The following is a 22,613-nucleotide window of genomic DNA, read 5'->3' on the forward strand; positions in this document are numbered from 1 at the left end:
AGCCTAGGGTCATCGTTGGACGATGGTCATTTTATGTTTTTTTTTTTAGATAGTCTCATTTCTTTTATGCTTAAATTCAGCGTTGTCACTGTTGTCCCGGCGATAAATCTGCTTGCTTTTTGTCTCTTTATATTTCAATATCTTTCCCCACAACTTCCTTGCAGTGAATCAGAAATTACCAATTATCATATTAATTTCTCTCTTCCAATACCTATGTGTGAAGAACAGTGCCCATGGTACTGTTCACATGCATGGCCACTATTCTTCAACACCATCGCATGGTTATTTGTCGAGCAAATTTATCGCCACATTTCCTTTATTTAATTTATTTAATTTATTAGCTTCGGTTGCCTATTTTATTGGTTACTGATTCTATAGTTGGTAGGGGTCTGTTTTGCCACGTTCCTGTAGACGTGGGAGAATGTTACACTAACGTTCATCTCTTGTAAGCCTATAAATAGGCAATCATTTCATTGAATAAATATACACCTGTCGAGCAGCAATTTATATCTCTTCTTGTTAGGTTCCTCTGAGTGTTGCCTTCTTTTTATATATATATATATATATATATATATATATATATATATATATATATATATATATATATATATATATATTTTCAACAATCTGGTATTAGAGCAAAGATGGGTGATCTCCAAGTCGTTGGTGGAATCAAGAAGCTTAACAACCAAAACGACAATTCTTGGTCTACATGCATGGTATCTTACTTGCAAGGCCAAGACTTGTGGGAGGTCGTAAATGGAAGTGAGGTGACACAACCAGAAGTAGAGGATCCAAGTGGGACGTTGCGGAAATGGAAGATTAAAGCAGGTAAAGCAATGTTTGCTTTGAAAACAATGGTGGAAGAAGAAGTGCTAGAGCACATTCGTGATGTGAAGACTCCCAAAGAAGCTTGGGATACGTTCGCCAAGCTATTTTCAAAGAAGAATGATACTAGGCTTTAACTTTTTAGAGAGCGAGTTGTTATCATTGGCACAACGTGACATGACAATTGCTCAATACTTCCATAAAGTGAAGTCATTATGCTGAGAGATCTTTGAATTGGATCCACAAGCTCTAATTAGTGAAACTAGGATGAAACAAATAATCATCCATGGTTTGAAGCCTGAGTACAGAGGGTTCATTGCTGCAGTACAAGGATGGCAAAATCAGCCATCACTTATTGAGTTCGAGAATTTATTGGCTGGTCAAGAAGCATTGGTGAAACAAATGGGAGAAGTTTCACAAAAAGGTAAAGAGGAGGCCCTTTACACTAACAGGGGCAGGCGAAACTCCAAGCAGCATGCCATCGATGGGTTAAAAAGAAATCAAGGCAAGGCAAAGAATCATTAAGGCGAAGGGAGCACTAGTTCAAGAGGAGCTTCAAAGAACCAAGGTAACGACAAGAAGTTTGAAGGGAAATGCTACAACTGTGGCAAGAAAGGTTATACAGCGTTTATGTGTTGGTTGAAAAGAAGAACCATGGAAAGCAATGCTGCTACTTCAAAAAGTGAAGAAGAATGGGATGCTAAAGCATTGTTTGCTGCAGAAGAGGATGAGATAGCACTTACGGCAACAACATCTAATCTAATTGATTATGAGAAAGATTGGATCGTTGATTTGGGTTGCTCAAATCACATGACAAGTGACAGGGAAAAAGTACAGAATTTGTCAGAGTATAAGGGAAGTCATGTGGTGGTGATAGCAAACAACTCAAAGTTACCGATAGCTCACATCGATAATACGATGGTTTGTTCCTAATATAATGCTACTGAGGTGCCACTCCAGAATGTCTACCATGTCCCAGGTATGAAGAAAAATCTTCTCTTGGTAGCACAATTAACATCTTCAGGCCATTATGTCCTATTTGGTCCACAAGATGTGAAGGTATACCGCGATCTTGAGATTATAAAGGAGCCAATGATGAAGGGATGGAGATTAGAGTCAGTCTATGTCATGATAGCAGAGACTGCATATGTAGACAAAATAAGGAAGAACGAGACTGCAGACTTATGGCACATGCGACTAGGCCACGTTAGCTATTCTAAGCTAGATGTGATGATGAAGCGGTCGATGCTGAAGGGACTTCCTCAACTTAAAGTAAGAATAGATACGATATGTGCAGGCTGTCAGTATGGAAAAGCGCACCAGTTTCCATATGAGCAGTTGAAATTTCAAGCGAAGGAACCATTAGAGTTAATTCACTATGATGTGTTTGGACCTATTAAGCAAGCTGAAGGAGCGGAAGCATGAAAAACATAAGTTTAGATCATTGAATTCAAAAATTTTTCTTCTAGGGTCACATGCATCATGCAAGATTCATTTTTATCTATTTGATTTCAATGATAAACAACATATTAAAACACTTTTAATATATTTTTGGATCTACATTTGTCATTTAAGATTTTAGAATTATCAGATTAATTCATTAGAACCCTAGATTAGATCAAGAACAAGTGCACTAACTTTTTGATGTACTGCAGTTGTGTTTGGCACCTTTGGGATGCGCTTAGGACACCAGATATTGTCCTTCTAGCTTGTCCACACCAAGATCACCAATGATAGGCCTTGAATAGCTTCTCAAGCCTTTCTAATCAATTAAAAATTAAGGTTTTGCCTTTTGAGAGATTACATATGTATACAGGACACTAGAAACGATTTTTAGTATTTTTAATTCAAGAGAATGTTGGTAATTCTCTTTGAATTGATGAGAGATGAAGAAGAATAGAGGAAGAGGACTCCTTGGGTGGCAGCACAAAAGAAATAAATAGTAGTCTGTATTTTTTTTCTTTTCATCTTTTCCCTTATATAGCTAGGTCACCACTTAAACCCTTGCTACATGTCACTTTCTGATTGGCTCTCAGTTTAATTGACCTAATCACATTGTGCCAAGTGTCAAACTTAAATTTAATCTTGATTTTAATCATCTTACATGATTAAAAGACAATTGGCAAGCTCATGTGTAATGCCACTCATGGTGCCACATGTCATCCTGTGAAATGACCAAAATATCCCTGTGTCTTAATTTTGAGTTCTCAACCCAAAATAATTATTTCTCTTCTTCTTATTAATTTATATCAAATATAAATTAATTAATTAATCTCTATTAATTAATTTCTCATAATTAAATTTATATTTAAACACTTCAAATATAAATTTAACTTATACTATACATCCAATAACATTGATTTAGTTTCAAGTCATGCTAGGGATTTTGTAATCTAATTGCAAACCAAACCTAATTAATTAATTAATTAAACTCTTTAACTAATTAATTAAATCACATTTAATTTGGTGATTACTTGTGTATGTGTGTGACTCACTAGGCTCATCACTAATTGGCAATGAGATATGATATCAACTCTTAATATCATCAGAACTCTTTCTTACCACAAATGATTTCTCTAAATCATTTTAGGCACCTCATAGACTATGGTTAATACCTAGCATAGCATGCCATAGCCACCTAACTAGTAATAATGTAACACCCTCCCGGTAACAACTCCGTACATTCTACTGTTCCGGTGACCGGTGTCGGTCCGGACAGCTAGAACGTCCGGAAAAATAATTAAACTTAAGTGATGGACCATAATTAACTCAAATATTAATAAGAAACACCTAGTAAAAATTTTAGAAATAAAATACAACCAAGTCAAATGAGCCGGTGCCCAAGCGATGGGTAACCGGAGGGAAGTTGCGGTTCTCGCAACGAGGAGCCCTAGACCCGGGGGAAAAATTATAAAATAAATTTTGGGACTCCAGAGAAGGGTCATTGAGGTTCCCATGGCATTAGAATGCCAAGAAAATACCTAGAAAAATTTTTCTATATGTACAGACAATTTTGACCCGTTAAGCCAAACGGAGGGCATTTTGGTCATTTCGCCTTCAGAGGTGATTTTTGGCCGACTTGTCCAGCTAAGTAAATAATTATTATGATCTAAAATGTGAATAAATATTGTTAAAAATGAAATTTGAAATGAGTAGTGAAAGAAAAGAAAAGAAAATGCAAAATAATGCAAATAATGACATAGTATGAGGTCATTAAAAAAACTCCACCCAATTAAAACTTGGCAAGCACTCATGAAAGGATAAAAAGAGATAAATTAAAAAAAAAAAAAAAACCAATTCATCTTCTTCCTTTAGCATGTATGGCTGAATCTCTCTCTACTCTCTCTTCCTCATTTTTCTTCTTCTCCCAAGCTTAAATTTCCCACAATTCTCACCATAAAAACCCTAGCTCCCAACATTAAAAGTTGATTTTAGACCTTGATCAAGTGTTTAGTAGCAAAAAAAAAGGGAGGAGAAGTGAAGGTTAACAAGTTGGGAATTTTATCAAATAAGGTTAGTGCATATTAACTTCCTAATCTTGTTTACTTATTGAAATTTAGTTTGAAAATGAATAAATAATTAAGAAATTGAAGAAAATCATGTGTGGAATTGAGAAGCAAATTTCGGCCAGCACTTATAGGATGAGGAATTGATGAGTTTTATTGGGCTAAAATCTAAATACAAGCTTAGATAATGACATATGAATGATTGATGACCTTAATTGGGATGTGTTGCATGATTCATGGGTTGGAAGCTAGGGTTTTGAGAAGTAAAAATTGACTTGGCTTATCAAACTATTAAAGAACACTCTAATGGTCAATAAGTGACCATTTGAGGTATGTTGACCACAATTTGGACTGAAAAATGGTATGGCAAAGTCAAGGTGTAAGCTGCCCTAGGACAGCAGAAATGGACTGAAATTTCAGTCCAATTACACAGCCATAACCTTGGCTGTGTTAGTCCAATTGATGTTTGGCCAATTGGACATGAAACTAGGCTTATAATGGCACATTTTTGCTGAAGAAACCATGCCCAAAAGACCAAAGCAAGAGGACCAAAACTTGGCCCCAATCCGGACACACTGCAACAGCCCCTGCAGAATTGACCAAATGAACAGTAACTGTTCATTTGGCCATAACTCACTGTAGATTTAGTCAATTGACCTGAAATTTTTATAGCAACAAGTTAAGACATAGACAAACAACTTTCATGAAGGAACCTACCCCAAACTATGGCCAGAACTTAACCCAAATGGCAATGGCAGCCATTGTTCATGTTACTGTAGATGTGGTAATTTCTGCAGAATGGGAATCCTGCCAGCTGTGGTCTTTGGGCCATATCTAGAGCTAAAAAACTCCAAATGGAGTGATTCAAAAAAAGAAATTCAACTAGACAAAATAAGGAACAACTTTCATGTTTGTCATTTCTTCAAATTCTGACTGCAACAGGGCCCAATGGAACAGTAAAGTTGGGTCTCCAAAACTGAAATTTTCTGCCCTCTTGGTTTTAAGTTAGAAATGGTAATGGTGACCAATTCTAACAAGTTTTAAATGTAAAATGTGGTATGTTGGGAGTGCCAAAGTCAATGTATATATTTTCTATCCAAAAGTCAACATTTTTGTTGACCAAAGAGGTGAATAGTGACACCAAAACTTGAAATGCACAAATTTAAGAATTTAAAAGTTTCAAATGCCCTAGTATACCTAACATGATTGGTTTGGATAGTTTGGCATGCCAATAGGGTTCAGTTAGCAATACTGCATATGGCAATATGCCATTTTGTGATTTCATGGCTTTTAGCCATTCTGACTTTGCATTGAGATTTGGCCTTGTGCCTGAGATTATTCTGACTTGGTAGTCATTACATTGCCTGCCGGAGATACATATGTGACCGATGGTGTGACGGCCCGAGGTACTAGATACCCAGTGCCAGTTTACCCGTTATCCAGCCCAGTCGTCTAGTGTAGGTTACTTGGGGCAACCAAATGAATAAAAGTGGACAAAGTAAATGATATACAAATACCAAACAAATAAAGCATATACATTCACTACACATTAAATTTCTTGCTATTTTCTTTTATTATATTATTGCACCACTAAGCATTATTGCTTAGCGCGTTGCTTTTGCCACGCGTAGGTACGGAGAGATCAGATCGTGAGCCCAGTAGACCATGGTAGGTGAGTCCATCTTGCGCTTACGCACGATGTCCGTGTCACCTCATCACCTGCAGTGCATTGGTAGGACATTAGATGTCATTTTGTCATTTTGTAATTAAATATTTGTTTTCTCATATGTATTTGGGATTTATGTAATGTATTTTGAGGTTCATGTAAATAATAAAGATTTATGGTTATGTATGGAAATAATTTGAGTATTTAATTGTTGTTTATATATGAGAACCCTGAGAAATGGATGTTTGAGAAATGAAAAGGTTGTTGAGACCTGAAATTGAAAAATTGTTGAGATCTTGATATTGAGCTTTGTGATGATATTGGAGTTGAGAATGAATGAATTTGTTCATTGGAAGTGTTTTTAACAGTTCAAGAACTGCTTTTCTCCATTTTTAGCCATTACTCTGTGGATTTTCTTTAAAATTTACGGAACCTCAAATAAATTATGATTTTAATAAATGACTTAAATGAGTTATATTTTACAAGTTATATTCAAAAGCATGATATAAATTAATTAAGGAATATTAGAGTGTGCCGGTACACCGTGTGGCATTACTTACTCGGGTATACTGTACACGGGTAAGGGGTGTCACAAATAAGGTTTACCTTAAATGAACCTATAATCATATATTACCATGCACTAGAATCTCTCTGTTACAAAATCCCAATTTGAGCTGGAGTTATGGTTTATGTCAAACCCTATTTGCTATGAATATTATGTTCTCTTTTAATTCTAGTTCTTGATTAAAAAGATTTTCTCATAAGAAACTCTTTTCTGATTGAATCTATATGTCCTGGCCAGGAACTTGAAACATCAAGAACAATTAAATGAACATAGGATTTTATCCCTATTTACTTAGGGTAACAGATTCCATCTTGATCAACACCTACCTCCATATATAACTAGTAGGAGCCAACACATACCCATATACCCATACACAGTACAAGTATGAAAGCAGTATCAAACTTAAACTACCTATATACAAGATAACTGTGCTATCTCAGATCTAAAGATTATATGCACTGATATGATTTATGGCAATGCATTGACAAGAGTAAACTCCATGTGTTTGTCATAAATGTCACCAGTTCGACCTACTTATCATGTATAAGTGCCTATCATGTTTGTTATATGGCATGAGACTCACCATTCCATCTTATTTATATCTCATATAAATACAATGGGAACAAACATGAATACAATATTTCTGGATAAGTCATGTCCTGTGTGAAGTATCCTTGATTATGAACCAATTTATGATACTTTGTGCTAGAAATACTGTCACTCATATTCTTAACAACTTAAGAATAGAATTTCTAACAAAATATCAATGGAACTTTTCTATTACACATAAATATATTGTGTAAACAGAAAAGTGAAAATTCCTTTTATTAATAAAAACATGTGCAAGATACATACTAAATGATATGCTCTAGGGCATACTACTAACACAAGCCTCCTTTGATGGAATGAAGTACATGTTGACATTCATTGATGATTTTTTGAGCTATGTGTGGATTTATTTTATGAAGAAAAAGTCTAAAACTCTTTTAAAGTTCAAAGAGGTTGTAGAAGCAAAAGTCAGTAAAAGGGTTTGTTGTCTACGCACTGACAATGGAAGAGAGTATACCTCAGATGAGTTTTCTGACTTCCTTCGAAAGTGTTGTATATGCCATCAGTTTACATGCTCCAGCACTCCGCAGCAAAATGGCATAGCAAAAAGAAAGAACAGGCATCTGGCAGAAATATGTCGAAGTATGCTTTATGCAAAGAATGTTCCGAGATGTTTTTGGGTGGAAGCAATGAAGACTGCAGCCTTCGTGATCAATAGGCTTCCTCAACAAAGGTTATTTTTCCTTTCACCCTTTGAAAAATTGTGGAACATGAAACCTGCGGTTGGCTATTTTCGGGTTTTTGAATGTGTTTGCTATGTTTTTATGCCTTATCACTTATGCAGTAAGATGGACAAGAAGGATATTTGATGTATTTTTGTAGGATATGACAGTCAAAGAAAAGGGTGGAGATGTTGTGATCCCATAATCGGGAAGTGTTATACATCCTATAATGTGGTGTTTGATGAAGCGTCCTCGTGGTGGTCGTCAAACAAGGAAGTACTGCCAGAATCAGATGTTTTTAAGGATGTGCTAGAATCTCCTCAAATCCAGATCAAGTTAGGCAAAGCTGAAGATGCAGATAATGGTGATATTGAAGAAGGCATAGTCCAAAATCCTTGGCAGACCGGTGTGTATCAACAACCAAATGGAGAAGGTGAGGCTAGTGGAGTAGAAGCATCAACTCTACTCAGAAGATCAACAAGGACCACAAAGCCAAATCCCAAGTATGCTAATGCGGCAATAGTAGAAGAAGCAGACACAAAAGAACCAGAGATGTTTGAGGAAGCAGTTAAGAAGAAGGAGTGGACTTAAGCAACGGAAGAAGAAATCACTGCACTTGAACGAAATCAAACTTGGGAGCTCATGCCAAAGCCAAAAGATGTGAAGCCTATTTCCTACAAATGGGTCTATAAGATAAAGTGCAGCACAGATAGATCAACTGAGAGGCACAAGGTTCGTCTCGTAGCTCGAGGGTTCTCTCAACAATATGGAATAGACTATGATGAAACATTTAGTCCAGTTGTAAAGTTTACAACTATACGAGTCTTACTTGCACTTGCAGCTAGCAAGGATTGGAAGTTGTGGCAGTTGGATGTGAAGAATGCATTTCTTCATGGGGAATTGGATCATGAGATCTACATGAACCAACCGATGGGTTTTTAGAGTCAAGATCATCCTAGGTATGTGTGTAAACTTCGAAAGGCACTCTATGGGTTAAAGCAAGCACCTAGGGCTTAGTATGGTAAGATTGCTGAATTTCTTACCCATAGTGGTTATTTGATGACACCTGCAGATTCTAGCTTGTTTGTTAAAGCTAATGGTGGGAAGTTAGCTATCGTGCTCGTATATGTGGATGATTTAATTATCACAAGAGATTGTGAGGAGGAAGTTCTCCGAAGCAAACAAAATTTATCAGTCCGTTTTCAAATGAAAGAACTGGGACAACTGAAGCACTTTCTTTGTCTAGAGGTCGATCGTACTGAATAAGGATTCTTTTTCCATCGGCAAAAGTATTCCAAAGATTTATTGAAGAAGTTTGGAACGCTTAAGTGCAAGACAATTTTGATGCCTGATGCATACATTTTGCATAATCATTTAGGTTTAATTTCATAGTTATTTTATTTGATTATTAGTCACTTTTAGCTAATTTTATTAGTTATTTAGTTAGTTTTTCATAATTATCAATTTTGGATTAATTTGTAATTTTTACTTTGTTTTGTAGGAAAATGGTGTTTTTGAAGGACTAAAAAGAAATTTTGCCATTGAGGAGTGACTTCTGTAGCCAAAGATGTCAAAAACAAGTTTCAAAGTTGAAATATGCATTGGCCAAATTGCGCATAACTTGCCGCATAAGTTATGCAGATCTGCATAAGGAGAAGAAACACTGTTCCAATACCTGCCGAATTGTGCATAAGGAGTGTGCATAGCTTATGCAGATTCACGCCTCCCTTATGCAATCTCGCGGAATTATGCATAACCTATGCGCTTGGTCATGCAGTTTTGCATAAGTGAGCCAGAAACCAGCCGAAAACTGCATAAGGGACTGCATGACTTATGCAGTCCACTTATGCAGTCCCACAAAGATTTCATTAATGAGCTGGCAGAAGATTCCCTCAGAAAATCTCTCCTCAAACACACCATTTTAGGGCTCCATGTCAGAAAATGTTATAAATAGCCCCATTTCCCATTTTAGAAGAGAGGAAGAAAGAGAAGAAGAAAAGGGAAAGGAGAGGCAGCAGCTGAAGAGTCACAATCACCTCCCACACCATTTCCAACCAGATTTGGAGATTTCTTTCTTTTCTTACATTTTTTCTACATTTCTAGTGTTGAGCTTCTTGTTTCTTAGCTTAGATTAAAGCTTTAATTCCATATTAAATCAGAATATCTTGTAAATATTATGGATAGTGAGTAGTTTTACTTTGATTCTGGAGTAAGGGATGTAATATTTAAGATATTTTATGGATTTTGATTGGGTAATCCATATTTTGTGGTCTTAATGAGTTTTATTCATTTCTTGTGTGCTCAATGACATGCTTAGTGTAGGATCCCATTAAGTGATGTTCTTAATCCATGGTTGAGGCACCGAAAGGAGAAGGCCTTGTGATAGATAATCAAGAAATTGGACTTAATTAACTTAGATCTAGAAATAGACTAAGGATTAAGAGGATTCACAGATTAATTAAAGAACTTAATGGGTCTTAATTAACTCTAACTCCACGAAAGTAGGATTAGATTGATTAAGGCACTCTTTGTCCCACTCGAAAGGGTATTCAAAGGATTTAAGAATTAATCTCCTTAAAACCCGTAAGTTTCGCAAGATTGGATAACCAATTTAAAATCCCAAAATAGCTTGAAAATAAAATCCCGAACTCCGGAATCGCTTTTTCATCATTGTTAATTTCTAATTAAATTTAATCACTTGCCATTTTTAAATCTTGCCATATTTGAATTTGCTTATTTTAATTTGATGCAAATTTAGTTAAATCTCTACATAGTTGAATAGATTATTAATTTTGCACATATAAACTTCATACTCCAATACCCATCAATTTATTGCTTTAATTTCAAAAATAGTTCAATTTAGTCAACTTTTTATATCAAAAATTCAATCATTAACACAACTCCTAGTGGGAACGATATCTTTTCTATATTACTTGTACGACCCGTGCACTTGCGGTTGGGCCACATCAAGTTTTTGGCGCCGTTGCCGGGGAGTTGTTTATTTAAGATTGAATTCTTGATTATTTTAGTTGTTTTTAGTTTTATCTTTGTTATCTTTTCATTTTGTGTGTGTTTGTTCTTTTTCAGGTACTCTTAATCTTTTATGAGAAGAGCTAGAAGCACAAGTGACACATCCTTATTGTTCAATCCTGAAATTAAGAAATTTTGTAGAGCCAACAAGAAAGAAACCAGAAAAAGAAAAGAAGCTTTGAGAGAAACTAAATTAGAAGCAGACATGGCTGATGAAAGAATTAGAATTGGTGGAGGTAATGCTGGAAATGGTCGAAACAATGAAAATGTAGCCCAAGGTGAAGAAGTTGTAAATGCTAATGTGCCTAGGGGAAGTATGATGGATCATGCTTTTTCTCGTTTTGATGATTTGAGAGAGAGCATAGCAAGACCAAGAATTGATGCAAATAGCTACAAGATGGATTTTGGAGTTCTTCAAATGATTCAAAATTCTCAATTTGGAGGACATCCTTCTGAAAATCCACACACACATCTAAAGAAGTTTGCTATGATCTGCGACATGCAAAAACAACCTGGAGTATCTGATGATGCAGCAAGATTGAAGCTATTCCCGTTCTCTTGATTGGCTTGACTCTTTACCTCACAACTCCATCACAAATTGGGAGCAACTCATTGATGCATTTCTTGTTCAATATTTTCCACCTGGAAAAACTCAAGAACTACGGAATCAAATGACAGCTTTTAGACCAAGAGAAGATGAAACTCTCTATGAATCATGGATGAGATGGAAGGAATTAGAGAGACAATGCCCACATCATGCCATTCCGAAATGGATGATAAATCAGAATTTTTACACTAATGTTACTCCTGCAATTAGAGGGATTATTGATGCTCAAACAGGAGGAGAATTTATTATGAAGCATGAAGATGAAGCTTATGAGCTATTGGAGAAAATTGCAAAGAACACTCATCTTTGGAGTAATCCAAGAGGACCAGCTCCAACTCAAAAGAGGCAAGTTGCTGGAATGTATGACCTTGATCCATTCAACATGATTAATGCAAAGTTTGATGCACTTACAAATGTTTTGGCTAAGAAGATGGAAGATTTGAGTATGTTGTTTAGTTCATCATCATCATCTGGAAGTTCACAACAAGTTGCTTATGCAGAAGGAACAACCAGTTGTGGAGTAGATTATGGAGAGCAAGCTGCATATGTTGGTAATTATGGAAACAAACAAATGGGGAATCCTTACTCTCAAACTTATAATCCAACTTGGAGGAATCATCCCAACTTTTCATGGGGAAATCAGCAAAGTCAAGTTCCAAATCAGAATTTTCAATCACAACAGCAACAAGGAATTCCATATCAGCAAAATAGGCAACCATTGCCTAATTTTCAGCAGAAAACTATGAATCCTCCACCAAAACAGCAAGAACAAAGTTCCACCATAGAAGCTTTATTACAACAGATTCTTGCTAACCAAAATAAGCATGATGAGGAGATGAGAGAGATGAAAGCAAGGCTAGAACAGATGCAGACACATAACAGAATGCTGGAAAATCAGATTGCACAACAAGCATCTTCCTCAGGTACCAAGTCTTTTGGAAAACTTCCAAGTCAACCAGAAAACCCAAGAGAGCAGTGTCAAGCTATTACTTTAAGAAGTGGGAAGGTTGTAAATAATGAGAAGAGTGAAAATAATGAGAAGAGAGAAAATGAGAAAGAAATTGATGAGAGTGAAAAACAAGAAAGTGAGAAAGAGTGTGCAGAAAAGTGTAAAGAGAAAATTGAAAAGAAGGAAGAGAAGTATATACCTCCAGAGCCTTACAAGCCACAACTCCCCTTTCCACAAAGATTTCAAAAAGCCAAGCTTGATAAGCAATTTGGGAAGTTTTTAGAGGTTTTGAAGAAGCTATACATAAATGTGCCTTTTATTGATGCTCTTTCACAAATGCCCTCTTATGCAAAATTCTTAAAAGAAATTCTCTCAAACAAGAGGAAACTTGAAGACCATGAAACTGTAGCTTTGACAGAAGAATGTAGTGCTATCCTCCAAAGGAAACTTCCTCCAAAGCTCAAGGATCCAAGAAGTTTTTCAATTCCATGCCACATTGGGGAATCATGTTCTACAAAAGCTTTATGTGATTTAGGGGCTAGTGTTAGCCTTATGCCCCTCTTCATTTATGAGAAGCTCAATATAGGAGATCTTAAGCCAACCCACATTTCTCTTCAGTTAGCTGACAGATCAATTAAGTATCCTGAAGGGATTTTGGAGAATGTGCCTCTGAAGGTTGGGAAGTTCTATATACCTGTTGACTTTGTCATCTTGGACATGGAGGAGGATTCTAATATCCCAATCATCTTGGGAAGACCCTTTCTAGCTACAGCAGGAGCATTGATTGATGTTAAGGGAGAAAAATTGACTCTTAGAGTTGGTGAAGATCAATTGGTTTTCAATATTAATAACACTATGAAGAAGCATCATTCTGAAGCTGATACTTGTTTGAGAATTGATATCATTGATGAGCTGGTTGAAGAACACTTCAGAAAGAGATATCCAGAAGATCCACTTGAAAATTGTTTGGTTCATGGAGGAGGCATAGACTATGACAACCCTCATGTGGCTGCATATGCTCAACATCTAGAGGGTAGTCCACCATTCATTTCTGCTCCAGTTTTTCAACTCACACAAAAGGAAAAAGTCGAATCTAAGCAACCATCATTCAAGGAAGAAAATACACCTAAGGTAGAACTTAAGCAACTTCCTTCTCAGCTCAGGAGGATGCCATTTGGGTTGTGCAATGCACCAGCCACTTTTCAAAGGTGCATGATGGCAATCTTCTCAGATTTCATTGAAGATATAATGGAGCGATGTGTGGATCCTGACCTTGTGTTAAACTGGGAAAAGTGTCACTTCATGGTTCAGGAAGGGATAGTGCTTGGACATTTGGTGTCTAACAGAGGAATAGAGGTTGATAAAGCCAAGGTTGAAGTGATAGAGAAGCTGGCTCCTCCTACCAATGTCAAGGGAATTCGAAGTTTTCTAGGACATGCCGGGTTCTACAGACGCTTTATCAAGGATTTTTTTAAAATAGCCAAACCTTTGTCTAATTTATTAAGTCATGACACACCATTTGTATTTGACCAAGAGTGTTTGGATGCCTTTTGCAGGTTGAAGCAAGCTCTTATCACTGCACCAATCATGCAACCGCCCGATTGGAGCCTACCTTTTGAAATTATGTGTGATGCTAGCAACTATGCAATTAGAGCTGTTCTTGGTCAAAGAAAGGACAAAAAGGCTTATGCTATTTATTATGCTAGTAGAACACTGGATGAGGCTCAAACAAATTATGCAACAACTGAAAAGGAATTCTTAGCAATTGTCTTTGCATTGGAAAAGTTCAGACCTTACATTATTGACTCAAAGGTGGTTATATTTTCAGATCATGCAGCCATCAGGTATTTACTCCGTAAAAAGGAGGCTAAACCTAGGCTCATTAAGTGGATTTTGATGCTACAAGAGTTTGACTTGGAGATTAGAGATAAGAAGGGAGCTGAAAATGTAGTTGCGGATAATCTTAGTAGGTTGAAATTGGATGATGAAGAAATGGATGAAGTCCCTATTGATGAGTTTTTCTTGGATGAATAACTTTTCTCTCTTGTTGCTAAACTACCTTGATATGCATATTTGGTTAATTACCTATCTTGTGGAGTCTTACCTCTAGGAATGACATGGCAACAAAAGAAAAAGTTTTTGCATGAGGCAAAATTTTATAGATGGGATGATCCTTTACTCTTTAGGAGATGCTGTGATGGTTTAATAAGAAGATGTATTCCTGATGAGGAGACACAGAGTGTTATGCATCATTGCCATGCTTCTGATTATGGACGACATTTTGGAATCTCTAAAACACCTAGTAAAATTTTGCAAGCTGGTTTCTTTTGGCCAAATCTTTTTAAGGATGTGAGGAAATTTGTGTTGGAATGTGATAAATGTCAAAGGAGTAGAGATTTGTCAAAAAGAGATCAAATGCCCCTAAATGATATTCTTAAAGTGGAATTAATCGATGTTTGGGGAATAGATTTTATGGGGCCATTTCCTCCTTCATTTGATAATAAATACATTCTAGTTGGAGTTGACTATGTGTCAAAGTGGGTGGAAGCTATTGCAACTCCAACTAATGATGCTAGAGTGGTAGTGAAATTCTTGAAGAAATTTGTCTTGAGTAGATTCGGAGCTCCAAGGGCTGTAATTAGTGATGGGGGTTCACATTTTTGTAATAAGCAATTTGAAAGCTTAATGAGAAAATATGGTGTAGTGCACAAGATAGCTACCCCATACCATCCTCAAACTTCAGGACAAGTTGAAATTTCTAACAGAGAACTCAAACATATCTTGGAGAAAACAGTAAGCAATTCTCGGAAAGATTAGTCTGTCAAACTAGATGATGCTTTATGGGCATATAGGACTGCTTACAAAAACCCTATAGGAACTACTCCCTTTAGGTTGGTGTATGGTAAGTCTTGTCATTTACCTGTGGAGCTAGAACATAGAGCATATTGGGCCATTCAGACCTTGAATTTTGATCTTAAGCAAGCTGGTGAGAAAAGGCTATTGCAACTTAATGAGCTTGAAGAATTGAGGATGGATGCCTATGAAAGTGCCCGTATTTACAAAGAAAGAACTAAAGTTTGGCATGATAAGCATCTTAGGAAAAAGGAATTTAAAGAGGTTGATTCAGTTTTGTTGTTCAACTCAAGATTAAAATTGTTCCCTGGAAAACTTAAATCAAGGTGGACTGGTCCATATAGAGTTTCTAAGGTTTTCCCTTATGGAGCAATTGAAATTTGGAGTGAAAAATCTGGGAATTTTAAGGTCAATGGGCATAGATTGAAACATTACATAACTGGAGACCCAATAAAGGGAGCAAGCTGTTACAAGCTCTCCAATCCCTCACCTCTTTTTAAGTGAAATGCATGAAGAGTCCAGCTAAGGACTATAAATTAGCCCCCTTGGGAGGCATCCCAAGTTATTTTATCTTGCTTTTGTTGATTTACTTTTATTTACATTGCTTTTGTTTTTATCTTAAATCTCCCCAAATTCAATTTTTGACATTGTTGAATCTTGTCCCTTGTAGATGTATTTCAATGGAGGAAGGTTGGTGAACTGCTGGGGAGTAACTCTTAATATGATATTTTGTCCTTCAACTCTCCCAAAATTGATTGATTTTTACTGCATAACTTGTGCAGGTTTGCTACCTGGTTTATGCAGAGAAAAAAATAAAATTTGCAGCAAAGAAGGGTCTGCAGCATATGGCTTATGTTTCTTTGTGAGGTTGGGTGTGTAACTTTTAAGTATTTGTGCTTATAATGTTAATATGATGGTAAGTGGGTCATTTTTGTAGTTTTGAGCTTATTTGGGTTGTGAGATTCAAGGTGGACATACTGCATTTTCTTGGCATAACTTGGGGAGTCCATTCTCATTTGTGGATAGATGCAACTTTATGCAGATTTTATTGAGTTTTAATGTGCTAAATGTTGACTTGCAGAATTTAAGTTGAAATGGCATGATTCACAAATGCCTCTTATGCAGGATTCACTTATACAAGCTTGTGTGATGCAATTTTGATGGATTTTGTATATATTGATGTGTTTTTGGTGACAATTTCTCATGACTTATGCTTCATAGAATTATATTTCTTCATTCTAGGGTATTTTTCACACTTGCAATTCATTTTCAATTGTAATCTCAATCTTGTTGAATTGTGCATAAGTAACTGCATAGCTTATGCAGCTTTTAGATCACAAATTTTGCCATTTTTTCATCTTGCTAAAAACTGCATAAGAATGTGCATAGCTTATGCAATCCTGCATAACCACAATTTTTGCCATTTTTCATCTCTGTTGCAAACTGCATAAGGATGTGCATAGCTTATGCAATTCTGCATAGCCACATTTTTGTCAAATTTCATATCTGCCGAAACTTGCATAAGTGTGTGCATGACTTATGCACGTTTGCATGACTTCAAATCCTGCATTTTCTCTTTCTGCCAAAATCTGCATAAGGAAGTGCATAAGTTATGCACTTCCGCATGACCAATTTCCCTGAAAATCAAAACTTGCCGAGACTTGCATAAGGAGAGTGCATAACTTATGCACTTCCGCATAACCACCAACTCTGAATTCCAAAACTTGCCGAGACCTGCATAAGGAGAGTGCATAACTTATGCACTTTCGCATGACCACACTTTCCAAAAACCAAAACTTGCCGAGACCTGCATAAGGAGAGTGCATAACTTATGCACTTCTGCATGACCACACTCTCTGAAAATCAAAACTTGCCGAGACCTGCATAAGGAGAGTGCACGGCTTATGCACTTCTGCATGACCACACTTTCTGAAAATCAGAACTTGCCAAAACCTGCATAAGGAGAGTGCATAGCTTATGCACTTCCGTATGACCTATTTCTCTTAAATCCCAAAACCGGCCGAAGCTTGCATGAGTCAGCGCATAAGCTATGCACTCTTGCATAATTAGTTTTTCACAGTGTTTATCTTCCACCGAAACCTGCATAAGAGAGTGCATAAGTTATGCACACCCATTTTTCCCCTTATGCAGTTTTACACAAGTCCTGTTCAAATCAAAAAAATTTTCTTCGGCATCCATTTTTCCCACCTCCACTTCCCGTCTTTTCTGTTCACGACTGTCCCTCCACGTCCTTTTATTCTGACATTACCCCTCCCCTTCTTCTCCACTCATCTCTTCTTTATTTTCTCCCTCAACTCCTCCATTCTCACCATCGACACCCAATGGAATCGCCTCCTCATTCCCCTCCAACCTTCCCTCTCCAAGTCTTGCCCTTGGCAATGCGGCCTCCTAACCCCGATTCCCCTCCACAAGAAACCCCTTCACCACCTCCCACAGCCACTTACAAGAGAAAAATCAGGTCGAAATCCACCCGACCCATGGCTTCTGCACCTCCTCTCTCAAAACGCAAAGAACCACCCACCACCCCACTGTCAGAGCCTCCACCCAAAAACATCAAAACTTCAGCCTCCACACAAGCCAAATCACCCTTTTCCAGCAAAAAGCAAATGTTAGCAGCATCACAGGTATCAAAACTACCTTGGCCTCTTCCTGATGCAGCTCACAAGGCAGCCTTTAAGAGACTTAAGGAAAGGAGGGTACAACCCACTAGGTACATTTCTACAGATGCCCTCCAATCAGTTGGTTTATTTGATAATGTGGTTGCATACCTTGATGGTTTAGGTTGGATGGAATTTGTGCATAAGCAAGAAATAGTTTATCCAGCTCTAGTTTTGGAATTTATTTCCTCATTTTCTGCTACCCTGAAATTGCATGACATAGATTACAAGCCAACTATGAAATTTAGATGTTTGGGGCAAAATAGAGAGCTATCATTAGACCAATTTCATAGCATTTTTGGGTTTGCAATTGATGGACTATTTAGGGTACCATATACAGGGGTAGAGGTAGCAAACAAAGGTATTTGGAATGCTGCTCAGTTTTGGAGAATTATCACAAACCAACCTCAGACTTTTTCTGCTGGCAGATCCAAAACCTCTCAAATACTAGACCCTGCACTTAGATTTATCCATAGGCTTATTGCTAGCACTATCTTGGGCAGAGGGACTAGTTCTGGTGCTGTTGGGAAATCTGAATTGTTCATGCTATGGTGTACTTTTCACAAAGTTAAAGTTTCTCCTGGTTACTTCTTTTGTGAATATGTGTTACATATTGCCACCAAATCCATAGGTGACATTGTCTTGGGTGGGCTCATAACTGTTATAGCCAAGCATTTTGGTTTTAATCCGGAAGAGCATCCACTACCAGCACTTTCAGACACCCTATATTTTGATGCTACACACCTATCCAAAACTGGATTCAGCTTGCCACCTTCTGACACTGCACAACCAGCAACAGAAACTGAACCCACTGCACAACCAGAGGGACAATCTGTCCCACCAGCCCAACAGCATTCTACTGAACCTACACCACCCACTCAGCCTGCACAGGACATCCCAGCAGATTCTGCATAGCCTACACCTTCTGCAGCTGGACCCTCTTCATCCACAGCCCCTCCTGCCTTCAACACTAAAGCCTTATTCACCTATCTTGAAAGGCTTAGTGATGATATATATTTTGTGGATAGAAAGCTTGAATCTGGTCTTGATACCCTCAAGGATAGTCATGATCAACTCTTTGATTTTGTCATGGAAACCAGAGATAAGCAGAAAGAATTAAAGGAGATGATGAAGCAGCTCATGGTTTTTCTGGGAATGCCACCTCCACCTCCATCACCTCCTCCAGAACCATCACTTCGACAGCAAACAGCTCCAACCAGTCCTTTAGCAGCATCTTTGGACAAGGGCAAAATAATAGAATTAGATTAGTTTCTGTTTTACTTTTGTTCAAACTTGTAGGAGTTTTTCTTTGTAGATATGTTGAAACAATTTTAGTTTGTTTTGAATTCTGTTTTTCTTGAAGTTCTATTGGATGGCTATTACATTAGTTTTTCGTTGATTTTCATTGATTTTCATTGCCTTTTCTGCCCTTTTGTGCATACTTGTCCATACATTGTATATATTTGCATGCTTCTACTGGTGTTTGCACATTTTTCCTTGCTATATCATCATGCAGCAGCTTTTGAATATACTGCACAGGCTGTGAATCCCCTTATGCAAATATTTTGCATAGCCTGTACAGTCCTTTATGCCACTCATGCAGAACTGCACAAGCTGTAATCCCCTTATGAAAATGTTGTGCATAGCCTGTACAGTCCTTATTGCTACTCATGCAGAACCGCACAGCTTATGCACCCTCCTTATGCACCTGTTCTGGATAGCACTTTATTCTGCATAACCTGTGCAGCTTCTTATGCATCCCCATTATCTCTTGAATTCTCATCTGCTCTATACCAGGTAACTCTTTCTTTTTGCTCTTAAATTTCACAATTCCTGGTAATTACTATTTGCTTTGAGTTTTGATATTGCACTGCTTGAGACATTGAGGACAATGTCCAATTTTGAGTTTGGGGGTGTGCATTTTGATTTTTGCTACATTTTTCACATTTTGAGTATAGGAACATTTCATCCCATTCTATTTACATATATTGTAAATATTTTACATATACATCCACACATACATATACATAACACATTTACACACACATTATACATCACTTAGAAATTGTACTCATTGCACACAAATAGACAAATAGATTTCCTCCATTTAGTTAATGCATTGCCCATTTTTAGGAATCATGCATCATGCATTGAAATCTTTTGTCAAATCCCTTGAGTATTGAAAAGTTACCTATGAGAGTGATTTGACTTACCTTTAGTTGGGTTTGTGGATTAAAAGTTTCCTAAGAGGTGCAAGGTTTTGAAGTGTCTATCCCTTGCTTATATCTTCTTAGCCAAAAAGCCACCCAACTAGTCCTTTAGAGATTGGAGTATTTAGAGGGAGTTATTGGATATAAGGTAGTCAAATGATGTCTCACCAATCATAGAACAAATTTTCTAAACCTTTCAAGGCGAAATACCAGCTTGTACTTGAAAAGAGAGATGATTAGGCATTCTTTGATTTAAATCTTCTCATTTTAAACCTTTGGCCCTTTTCCTAATTAAAATTGACCCTTGCAAACCCCTTTGAGCCTTTTTAATCTTAATTTTTCTTGAATCCCTTATTGCTACCTAGCCAATGAACCAAACACTCCAACCCTTTTCATGAGAATAATTATTTATAATATTAGGTACATAAAAAAAGAAAAGAAAAGAAAAGAAAAAAATATACAATAAAAGGGAGAAGAAATGCTTGTCATCTTGTAAAAGTGCTAGTATATGTGCTTTTCATTATTATCATTCAAATTCAAGGAAATCCACCTAAAGTATTAAAAGAAATGAGTTTGGGGGTGGCAAATTTTTGGGATAATCATCAAAAGAAAATACAAGATACAAGTTTAAAGTATCAAAATGTCCCTCCATTTTTATGTGTTTTGTAAAATATGCTAGCACTTGACAATTCTCATTGCGTATTTCTCCCCTCCATATATATATATATATATATATATATATATATATATATATATATATATATATATATATATATATATATATATGTAAAAAAAATAAAATAAGAAGTGTACCTTATGTTGTCAAGATTGAAAATATTCTTATGCTTTGAATCCTTTTTACCCATTTTTCTTCTTAGCCTCATTTTGAACCCCATAGCGCCATTACATCCCTAAAAAGACCTTTGATCTCTTGATAGTACTTGCTACATTAGTGAAGATAGGAGTAGGGAATTTGCCTATGGGATTGGAAAATTATCCATTCATTCATTTAATTCTATCATTTTATATAGAGACACTTTGACTATTGATTGTTCTAGAATTCCTTTTGAGCATAACTCTCTCTTTTGATTAGTTGGTTTGGGAATTTTGAATGATAATTGACTTGATGGCTAAGCAGTGAAAGCTTGGATAAGCATTAGATTCTTTGCATTTTGAAGGATGGGTATATGGATTGTTGGTATGGCTAAAGGTGTGTTAAGTTACTTTAATAGGTGATTTTTATAGCTCTTTGGATAAGGCACCCCTAAAGAATTTTGCATCACATTTTAAAGTTTGCCTGAGGACAAGGAAAAGCTTGAGTTTGGGGGTATTTGATGCATACATTTTGCATAATCATTTAGGTTTAATTTCATAGCCATTTTATTTGATTATTAGTCACTTTTAGCTAATTTCATTAGTTATTTAGTTAGTTTTTCATAATTGACAATTTTGGATTAATTTGTAATTTTTACTTTGTTTTATAGGAAAAATGGTGTTTTTGAAGGACTTAAAAAGAAATTTTGCCATTAAGGAGTGACTTCTGCAGGCAAAGATGTCAAAAACAATTTTAAAGTTGAAATATGCATTGGCCAAATTGCGCATAACTTGCCGCATAAGTTATGCAGATCTGCATAAGGAGAAGAAACACTGTTCCAATACCTACCGAATTGTGCATAAGGAGAGTGCATAGCTTATGCAGATTCACGCCTCCCTTATGCAATCTCACGGAATTGTGCATAACCTATGCGCTTGGTCATGCAATTTCGCATAAGTGAGCCAGAAACCAGCCGAAAACTGCATAAGGGACTGCATGACTTATGCAGTCCACTTATGCAGTCCCACAAAGATTTCATTAATGAGCTGGCAGAAGATTCCCTCAGAAAATCTCTCCTCAAACACACCATTTTAGGGCTCCATGTCAAAAAATGTTATAAATAGCCCCATTTCCCATTTTAGAAGAAAGGAAGAAAGAGAAGAAGAAAAGGGAAAGGAGAGGCAGCAGCTGAAGAGTCACAATCACCTCCCACACCATTTCCAACCAGATTTGGAGATTTTTTTCTTTTCTTACATTTTTCCTACATTTCTAGTGTTGAGCTTCTTGTTTCTTAGCTTAGATTAAAGCTTTAATTCCATATTAAATCAGAATATCTTGTAAATATTATGGATAGTGAGTAGCTTTACTTTGATTCTGGAGTAAGGGATATAATATTTGAGATATTTTGTAGATTTTGATTGGGTAATCCATATTTTGTGGTCTTAATGAGTTTTATTCATTTCTTGTGTGCTCAATGACATGCTTAGTGTAGGATCCGATTAAGTGATGTTCTTAATCCATGGTTGAGGCACCGAAAGGAGAAGGCCTTGTGATAGATAATCAAGAAATTGGACTTAATTAACTTAGATCTAGAAATAGACTAAGGATTAAGAGGATTCACAGATTAATTAAAGAA

General features: G+C 36.6%; 1 non-coding gene across 1 annotated transcript; it reads right to left on the reverse strand.

The window, feature by feature from the left end:
* Positions 1–11,521: 11,521 nt before the first annotated feature.
* Positions 11,522–11,629, reverse strand: LOC131181757 (small nucleolar RNA R71). Its single transcript, XR_009150236.1, has one exon. It is a non-coding gene; the product is annotated as a small nucleolar RNA R71 (small nucleolar RNA).
* Between the last annotated feature and the right edge of the window lie 10,984 nt (positions 11,630–22,613).

The sequence above is a fragment of the Hevea brasiliensis genome, chromosome 7 (assembly GCF_030052815.1).
Source record: "Hevea brasiliensis isolate MT/VB/25A 57/8 chromosome 7, ASM3005281v1, whole genome shotgun sequence".
In the NCBI taxonomy this organism is placed as follows: Eukaryota; Viridiplantae; Streptophyta; class Magnoliopsida; order Malpighiales; family Euphorbiaceae; genus Hevea; species Hevea brasiliensis.